Raw genomic sequence first — 9,868 nt, 5'->3', positions numbered from 1 at the left:
CATCAAGACAAGTTTCCCTGAGTTCCATATACTTAAATCCTCTCAAGCAGTGTCCCATGCAGGACCTTGTCAAAAGATTTGCAAAAATGCAGATCAACCACACTAACTGAATTTCCCTCATCCACACACTTGACCACATTTTCAAAAATATTCTAAGAAATTTGTTGGGTTTGATCTCTTTCGACAAAGCCATATTGACTAGCCCTAATTAACCCATGCCTTTCCAAGTGGATATTAATTCTCTCCTTTAGAAATTTTTACAGCAGTTTCCTCATCACTGAGGTGATACTTACCAGACTCTAATTTCCTGGTTTATTTCTACCACCCTTCGTGAAAAGTGGAACTGCATTAGCCATCCTTCAGTCCTCTGGCACTTCCCTATGGCCAGCAAAGAATAAAATATTTGTGTTAGAAACCCTGCAATTTCCCGCCTTGCCTCCCACAGCAGCCTGGGGTGCAATTCACCGGGCCAGGGGATTTGTCAGTTTTAAACATGACAGAGCCTCCAATACTTCCCCATTTCTTGCATCAAATTGCAAATTCCTCACAGTCTCTTTTCCTGAATTTTGTACCTATGTTGTTCTTTTCCAGAATGAACTCCGAACTGAAGTATTCATTTACTATCCTTCCAATATGAGGACCAAAGGGACCTGGATATCCTTACAGTGTGGAAGCAGGCCCTTCGGCCCAACAAGTTCACACTGACCCTCCAAAGAGTAATCCACCCAAACCCATTTCCCCTACCCTATATTCACCTAATGCACCTAACCTACACGTCCCTGATCACTGTGGGCAATTTAGCATAGCCAATTCACCTAACTTGCACATCTTTGGACTGTGGGAGGAAACCGGAGCACCTGAAGGAAACCCACGTAGACAGGAGGATTTTTTAAAAATTAGATTCTCTACAGTGTGGAAACAGGCACTTCGGCCCAACAAGTCCACACCGACCCTCTGAAGAGTAATCCACCCACACCTATTTCCCTCTGACTAATACACCTAATACTATGGGCAATTTAGCATAGCCAATTCACCTAACTTGCACATCTTTGGACTGTGGGAGGAAACCCACACAGACACAGGGAGAATGTGCAAACTCCACACAGACAGTCACCAGATGCTGGAATTGAAACCAGGTCTCTGGTGCTGTGAGTAGTGCTAACCACTGAACCACCATATCCTGCAGTTTCACATACAGGTTATCCCATTGGTTTTTAATGGACCCTATTCTTTCCCTGGTTAACCTCTTACCTTTAATGTATTTATAAAATATCTTAGGATTGTCCCCAGTCCTGGTAAAAAGTCCTTTCTCAAGTTTCCTTTTCACTCTTCCAATTACTTTCCTTAATTTCCTTCTTGTATTTCCTACAGGTCATTATGCTTAACACAACAGTTGCAACCTTCAACAATCCCGCGCTATAGAAAATCATGCTATAGAAGATTGCTATAGAAGATTTCTACTGTACCCATTCAGTAGAAAGTTCACATTGTCCAAACAGCATCCACAATTTAATTGTGTTATAGCCAACTCATGTTAACAAAGCGCAAGTTATACCAGAATTGCCTGTATATTCAACTAGGACCACAGCTGAATCACTTCCCTTTGGACTTGCTGAATGCCTGTCACTTCTTCCTCATCCGATCCTGAATTGTCCTAGACATCCAGAGTTTCTAAACTTATTGCTGCTACAATTCCCCTGAAAGGTATATGTTGGACCTGTACTCTCCCCAGCTCCTTTTTGAATATCCCCCTTTGCTCTGCTGCAGACTTACCCGCAAGGATCTGTTCCCAGGCAACTTTGGCCAGATCCTGCCTATTTTTATAAAATCTGCCTTTCCCCCAATCAAAAGCCATCTTTCTCAGGCTATCTTTCTCCTTGTCCAAAAGAAACTTGAACAGCAGCATGTTGTGATCATTATAGCTAAAACCATCCCCAACTGCCACATTAAACATTTGTCTGGCTTCTTGCCCAGAGCCAGATCTAGTACTGCTGTCCCTTGTTGGGCCTTCTGCATAATGAGACAAAAAATTCTCTTGAATGCATTTGGAGAAATTCACCATCTCTAAACCCTTAACACTATGGCTATCCCAATTTAATTTGGGAAAGTTGAAGTCCCCCTAGGATAATTACCCATTTATTACTCTTACACATCTCTGTGAACTGTCTACATATTTGCTCCTCTATCTTCCTCTGACTCTTTGGGGCCTATAGTACATTCCCAGTAAACTGGCTGTCCCTTAACATTCCAAAGTTCTACCCAGAAAGCTTCATTTGAGGACCCTTCCAAGATATCATCTCTCCTTATTGCATGCCTCACATTCACACGTAAGTGCTGAGAATCTGAAAGAGATCGTGAATGCAAAGTCACCCTCAGTACCAATACTCCTAAAAGATTTGACTCAAATACAGAAGGTGCAACTTGATAGAACCTTGGACGTAATAAGATACCTCAAAATACTTTCTAAGAGTGTGACCAAGCAAATTTGATTTCAAGCTGCCAATTGATGCAAGTGCCCACACAATAGTTTTTGAAGAATGTCTTAAATCAGGAAAGTAGAGAGGTGGCAAGAATTACTGAGGGAATTCCAGAGCTTCTGATCCAGGCAGTTAAAGGTACATGGTTGATCAATGGATTTCAGATGCGCAAAGGAGGCAAGTATCAATGAGTTGCATGGATCTTGAAGGATTTTAGGTTAACCTGAAGAAGGTAACAGAAATATAGGGGGTGATGCCATGGGCAAGACTGAGAATTTTACATGAGATTTGCTGGATCAGTCTGCATGTGCAAAGGTGATGATTTAGCAGGACGTTTTAAAAGGTAGGAAATGGATAGCAGAGCTTAATAAGAAAGAACTTAAGTCTGAGCAGGTGTGAGCCATTCAGGCCCATGAATCTGCTCTGCCATTCATTAAGATCATGGCTAATCTGATCGTAGATTTAACTCCACTTTCCTGCCTTCTGCCATCCTCTCCACTCCCAAAAACACTTTGGCTCTCTTGTCGATTAATCTTTGTGGTAGTGAGTTCAGCTTCATGTAGGGTAGAAGATGGGAAGCCAGCTATGATAGTATTTGAATAGTTGAGACAAAAGGTAGTAAAGGTACGGGCAAGAATTTCAGCAGCAAAGGATCTGAGGCAGGGGAAGAAACCAATGATGTTATGAAGGTAGAAATAGACTACCTTGGTGATGTAGTGGATAAATGATTAAAATAAACCAAAAGTGAAAAGTCTAGTTCAGCTCCAGACAGTGAACAGGAAGGGAGAAGATGCAGGCACAACATATTTTAACACCCTATCCCAGTGACAATTGAGAAACATGTCTTCTATTTGTTAAAGTCAATGTTTCAGATCAGGTCAGTAAAACTGGTCAAAGATGGTCTTCCTAATCTAGGACTATATGTTAGGGCACCAGTAACCTTGGATTTTATACCAGGTATTGATTTGTAGTAGGGAACAGAAGCAAGATGCCAGGTAAACTAATAATTCCCAAATCCACACAAGAAATTCGACACCTTAAAATGAGACTGGAAGGTTTTGGCTATGTTAGTTTGTCATGAATAGATAAAGTTAAAAATCACACAACACCAGGTTATAGTTCAACAGGTTTAATTGGAATTAAACCTGTTGGACTATAACCTGGTGTTGTGTGATTTTTAACTTTGTACACCCCAGTCCAACACCAGCATCTCCAAATCATGAATAGATAAGCCAGCTTCATTTTCTTTAATAAAGATATTACGTATTTGAGGTTTACAATTATTGTTAAGTTCACCGTGTTCTTCCCTTGTGACATCAGTTCCCAGACGATTGGGTTTTATTGGTTGTTTTCTCGCTGGTCTCAGCTCTCTTGCTAGTACTGATTTCTGTCACCTTTAGGTGGTTAATCTGTTTATTTCAGCAACCTGCTGGGTTTCCATTAGCTACTTCAGTGACTCTTATTCTGTCACTCTTTCAGCAAAGTAGTGAATTTCTGAAGAACATATCTTTCCATTTACGGAATTGCATCTTTTGAGAAGAAATCATGTACCTTCTCTGAATCACCGAATTTTTCAAAGTCAGCTTGTATTTACTTATTGCATTTAGAGTGGTAAAAGGCCTAAGGTGCTTCACAGCAGCATTATCAAACACTAAGCCAAATAAAGTGATACTAGGGCATTGACTAAAGAGGTAGCATTTAAGGTGTGTCTTAAATGAGGAAAGGGAAGGAGTGAGGTTTAGGGAGGTGACTCCAATGCTTTGGCACCTGAATGTACAGCTATCAAATAAGGAATCAAATCAGGGGTTTGCAAGTAAATCAGATTGAAGGAGTCCAGGTATTGTGGAGTGCTGTATGGCAGGAGAAAGCTACAGAAGTAGCAAGAGTGGAGACATTGAGAGATTTGGAGACAAAAATAAGAATTTTAAGATTGAAGCACTGCTCAACCAGAAGCCAGGGTAGTTCAGCAAGAAAGGAGTAGGGGGAGTGGTGATAGGTGAGTAGGACAAGGTACGAGTTTGGATATAAACAGCAGACAGATGGCATTAAGTTGATACAGGGTGGGAGACAGGAAGTCAGTCAGAGTGCAGAGAATAGTCAGGTCTAGAGTTAATAAAGATACGACTGAGTGTTTCAGCAGATGAGGAAGAGTGGAGTTGGGAAGGTTGGTAGTGGGGATGTTTTTGACATACGTAAGTTGAAATAGTGTGAATATGCAGTTGAGAGCTCATTTTGTGCCACCCAGATTCAAATACAACCATATCCAGATTTGACCAGACAACTGGCAAGTAACATCCATGCCACATAAATGCCAGAGAATGAACATCTCCAAGAAGAGACAATCTGACCACCACCCTTGACATTCAATGATGTTACTATTGCTGAATTGCCCATTATCAACATCATTGATGGGGGCGGGGGGGTGGTTGGTTGGGTTTTAGGGTGTTACCATTGACTAGAAACTCAATTGGACTGACCATATAAATACAATAGGAGAAAGTGAGGAGTGCAGATGCTGGACATCAGAGTCAAAAAGTGTGGTGCTGGAGAAGCACAGCCAGTCAGGCAGCATCTGACGAGCAGGAGACTTTTCCAATCCTAAACTTCAGAAAAAAAGTACAAACAGCCTTTGGGGCAGGACAGTGGTTAGCAGATTAGGTTCCCTACAGTGTGGAAACAGATCCTTCGGCCCAACAAGTCCACGCCAGCCCTCTAAAGAGTAACCTTCCCAGACCCATTTCCCTCTGACTAATGCACCTAACACTATGGGCAATTTAGCATGGCCAATCCACCTGACCTGCACATCTTTGGACTGTGGAGGGGGAAACCCACAAAGACACAAGAAGAATGTGTAAACTCCACACAGTCACCCGAGGCTGGGATTGAACCTGGGTCCCTTGTGCTATGAAGCTGCAGTGCTAACCACTGAGCCAGCATGCTACACTGCTGCCTCATAGTGCCAGGGAGCTGGGTTTGATTCCACCCTCAGGTTACTGTGTGGAGTTTGCACATTCTCCCCGTGTCTGCATGGGTTTCCTCCAGCTACTTCCGTTTCGTCCCATAGTCCAAAGATATGCAGGTCAGGTGGGTTGGCATACTAAATTGTCCATAATGTTTAGGGATGTATGGGTTAAGTGGGTGTGGGCTTGACAGGCCAAGTGACCTCTGCCACACTGTAAGGATTCCATGATTCGATTCTATGATAGCCTACAATTAAACTTAAGAGTAAATATTTTGGGTTATTGAATACAACAGGATAGTGGGGAAGGCAGACGGTCCCCTCTTTTTCAAAGCAATTGGTTGCTGTGTTCTGTTAATTTAAATGTTTGTCATCTCAGACAGCCACTTCTGCAGGATATAAGGTAAATTGTGAGGTTAAGGTGCCAGGGCATTAGAGGTTCCTGCTGGGGAGGGTATCAGGCCTCAAGGCTGTGTCCAGTCCCAGGGAGGTTATTGGATCCCAGGGGTGCGGTGAAGGTACCAGGGGTCTGTCAGGTCTTGGGGGCTTTAGGGATCTATCTGGTCCCAGGGTGGTTTATAGTGGGGAGGGGATGCCCAGGGCAGAAAGGGGGATGTTGGATGGAGAATGATATCAGTTCCAGTCTTCAGGAGGGGGATGTCAGGTCTAGCGATAGTGAATTCTGTATCTCACGGTGAGTGAAAAGCATTGTGTCTTCGGTGGTGATATTGGGTCCCAGAGGGAGATGAGGTGTTGAGGGTAGAGAGTCAGTGCTTAGGTAGTTGAGGGTGTGTGTCATAACTTGGGGGAATCAATTGAATAGCTACTCAGAAGTTAGACTGAATGCTCCTAGTTTTTCCTTAGTAAATGTTAAACGCAGCAGACCCTCTGGATTTGTTAATTAAATGGATATCTTTAGAGGATTCCAGGCATTGGGGAATTATATAGCAGGATCTTCAATTTCCCCGACAGGTCCCTTTGCTATGTCAGGGATTCTGCAGAGTCTCAATGCAGAAATGAGTATTTGCTATTGAAAATTCCACGCCAAATATTTCCTGATCAATGTTCAGTTTTGCTGTGTTTTAACCCTATCCATACTTTCTAAAGTTTCCTTCTATAACTAAGTTCTAATATCATTTTTAAAGAAAAGTTCTCAGCACCACTACAGTGTGGAAGCAGGCCATTTGGCCCATCGAGTCCACTCCAACCCTTTGAAGAGCATCCCATCCGGACACACTCCATCCTTGTAACCCTCCATTTCCCATGGCTAACCCACATAGCCTGCCTATCCCTGGACATTATGGGTGATTTGGTATGACCAATCCACCTGACCTGCACTTCTTTGGACTGCAGGAGGAAACTGGAGCACCCAGAGGAAACCCACACAGACACAGTGAGAATGTACAAACTCCACACAGACAGTCACCGGAGGCTGGAATCCAAACTGGGTCATTGGTGCCGTGAGTCAACAGTGCGATTCTGTGTAAAGTTCATGATTCAGTTACCCGACCCCACTGGGGCATCAACCTTACAGACAGCAGGAGTCAGCACAGATCGGATTGTCTACTGATTGGTCATCCCCGTACTACAGAAAGCCAAGGAGGAGTTTAACTCCCTGAACCTGGCAACACATACAGAAGTGTCCATTCAGAACAGGAATAATCTGGAGGGAAAACCTCGGGGCTAGAGTTGTTCAACCAACCCAGCATCCCTGTCTGAGGAGTTAGTAGCTAAGGTTTTGGCAGTGAGATCTGAGAAAGTTTTGCTCCAGGAGAGGAGGAGTGCCTGCTTACTCGGGAACCATGGGGGATGCTGCTTGAAGCAAAGCACAGATAACTGTGACTGGAGCAGTAAAGGTCAACTGGAAGACTGTTTTCAGTAAGAAGCCAATGAATGAGTGGCCAACTGGCGTTGTACCACAAGAATACTGCCCAGAAGAAGGAACCAACCCAACTCTGCAACTCTATCGAAGGTTTAAGTTCTTTCCTCACCATACTATCTGAGAGCTGCTTAGAAGGATTTAACACAGTCAGAGTTTAGAACTGCTAACCTGAGTTTCAAATGCTTTGAGTCTAGCCACGTGACTTGCCACATTTCTCTCTATCTTTAATAATATCTAACCTCCACTCCTAACCTTCTGACTTGTCTGTCAGGTTTAAGTGCCAGGTTAGGGAAAAAGGGGGATTTTGGGTGAATAGTCCATGTAGTTGGTGGTTTTAAGAGTTTGCATCATTTCCATTCTTAGAATTTGTGAAGCACCTTTCATTATTAATAAATAGATATTCCTCTTTTACGTAAAATAAATGGTGTCAGAGGACTCCATAGTAAGTGTATATCAGAGGTAGTAAATTTAGGAGCAGGTCAGCTGTGATAACTTCACAAAGTTTTCATCACATGTTATAGGCCCATGGTTCTTCACTTTGTTTGTCCATGTGGTTACTTCAGTGTCTGTAACAGCGGATAGGTCTGTGACTGTAAGCAATCCATGAGATTCTTTGTTGACATGATGCTGGGCTCTGAATTGTGACATTTCAAAATTCACAAGGCCCGAGTCTGATTGCAGTGGAATCAGTGACCCTGTTAAAAACCTGGGAGTTAAAATGGTAGCAGGGAAGGGCGGGGTGGGAACAATAGGGAGGTCAAACACAGCAACTCCTCAGAAACAAAAACAGAAGTTGCTGGAAAAGCTCAGCTGGTCTGGCAGCAGTTTGTTTCAGATTTCCAGCATCTTCAGTATTTTGTCTCAGTCAGAGTCATGGCAAATAACTTCTGTCCATTCAAACAGTATGTGCTGTATTCCAATTTTGCTTTCTGCTCGTAACAGATAATTTAAATGAACAAAAAAATCCTAGAGGTTCCTTTATTGCTGCATCATCCTTTCTTGCCCAATTTCTGACTGAGAGCCACAACCAGACTGTTTACTCCATCTCAGTGCAGGGAATGTCCTCTCTATCACAAGTACATCAGTAAAGTTTCATCAGAAATATTTCTAGAAATTAATCATTTATTATTAGATTAGATTACTTACAGTGTGGAAACAGGCCCTTCAGCCCAACAAGTCCACACTGCCCCGCCGAAGCACAACCCACCCATACCCCTACATTTACATTTACCTCTTACCTAACACAACGGGCAAGTTAGCATGGCCAATTCACCTGACCTGCACATCTTTGGACTGTGGGAGGAAACCGGAGGAAACCCGCACAGACACGGGGAGAACGTGCAAACTCCACACAGTCAGTCGCCTGAGGCGGGAATTGAACCCAGGTCTCTAGGACTGTGAGGCAGCAGTGCTAACCACTGTGCCACCGTGCCGCCCACCAATTATGTCCATGATCTTCAAGAGCTCAACCTTGTTTCCATCAAAGGTTCTCAATTTCGCTTTGATATGCCCCCGCCTGTTACTCAGTCTCTTTAGCCCCAGTTATTATGCCATGGAGGAGAATGTGGATGACAACTTTTCCTAGTTGGGTGCAGAGTTGTTCTTCTGAGGAAGGGACACCAGACCCAAAATGTTAGCTTTGATTTCTCTTCTCTTCTGACTTGCTTTGAAGATGTATAGTGCCAAGTGAATACTGGAATTCTGGTAATTAGACATTTTTTAATTCATTCATGGGATGTTGGTGATGCTGGCTGGGCCAGCATTTATTGCCTACCCCCAGTTACCCAGTTCCCTCCACCGTTATGTTAGCTGGGGGCACTTGGACCAGATTGCCATTTACACACCCCTCTCCTGCCTTGCCATTTCTCCGCAAAGCTCACAAAACAAGGAAGCTGATCCGGCTCTGTTACTAACAGGTTGGGTGTTATACTTTCTCTGTCTGACCATTATGTCTGTAGCGGAACTCATCCTGAGCATGACTCCAGAACAAAACAAGAATGTGCAGAAACAGACTGAGAAAGAAACAAGTTCAGGACTGGTGGGACCAGGGTTGGAAGGAGTATCACTTCATTCAGATAGATCATAAGTGGAAAAAGCAAAATACTGAGGATGCTGGAAATCTGGGGGGAAAAAAGCCCAGAGAATGCTGGAAAAACTCAGCGTTTGAGGAGAGAGAAACATTTCAAGTCTGAACATAAGAAATATGAGCAGGAGTAGGGCACATGGCTCTTTGAATCTGCCCCACCATTCAATAAGATCATGGCTGATCTTTTCATGGCCTCAGCTCCACTTACCTGCCTCGTCACTGTATCCCTTAATTCCTTTACTGTTCAAAATACATCTATCTTGGCATTTAAAAACATTTACTGAAGTAGCGTCAACTACTTCACTGGACAGGGAATTCCATGGATTCACAACCCTCTGGGTGAAGAAATTCCGTCTCAATTCAGTCCTAAAGCAGTTTATCTTAATTTTGAGGCTGTGCCCTCTTGTCTTAGTTTCACCTGCCTATGGGAAAATCTCCCTACTTCATAATTTTATATGCTGTTA

The sequence above is a fragment of the Chiloscyllium punctatum genome, chromosome 10 (assembly GCF_047496795.1).
Source record: "Chiloscyllium punctatum isolate Juve2018m chromosome 10, sChiPun1.3, whole genome shotgun sequence".
Lineage (NCBI taxonomy): Eukaryota > Metazoa > Chordata > Chondrichthyes > Orectolobiformes > Hemiscylliidae > Chiloscyllium > Chiloscyllium punctatum.
This window is presented reverse-complemented; position numbering follows the sequence as displayed.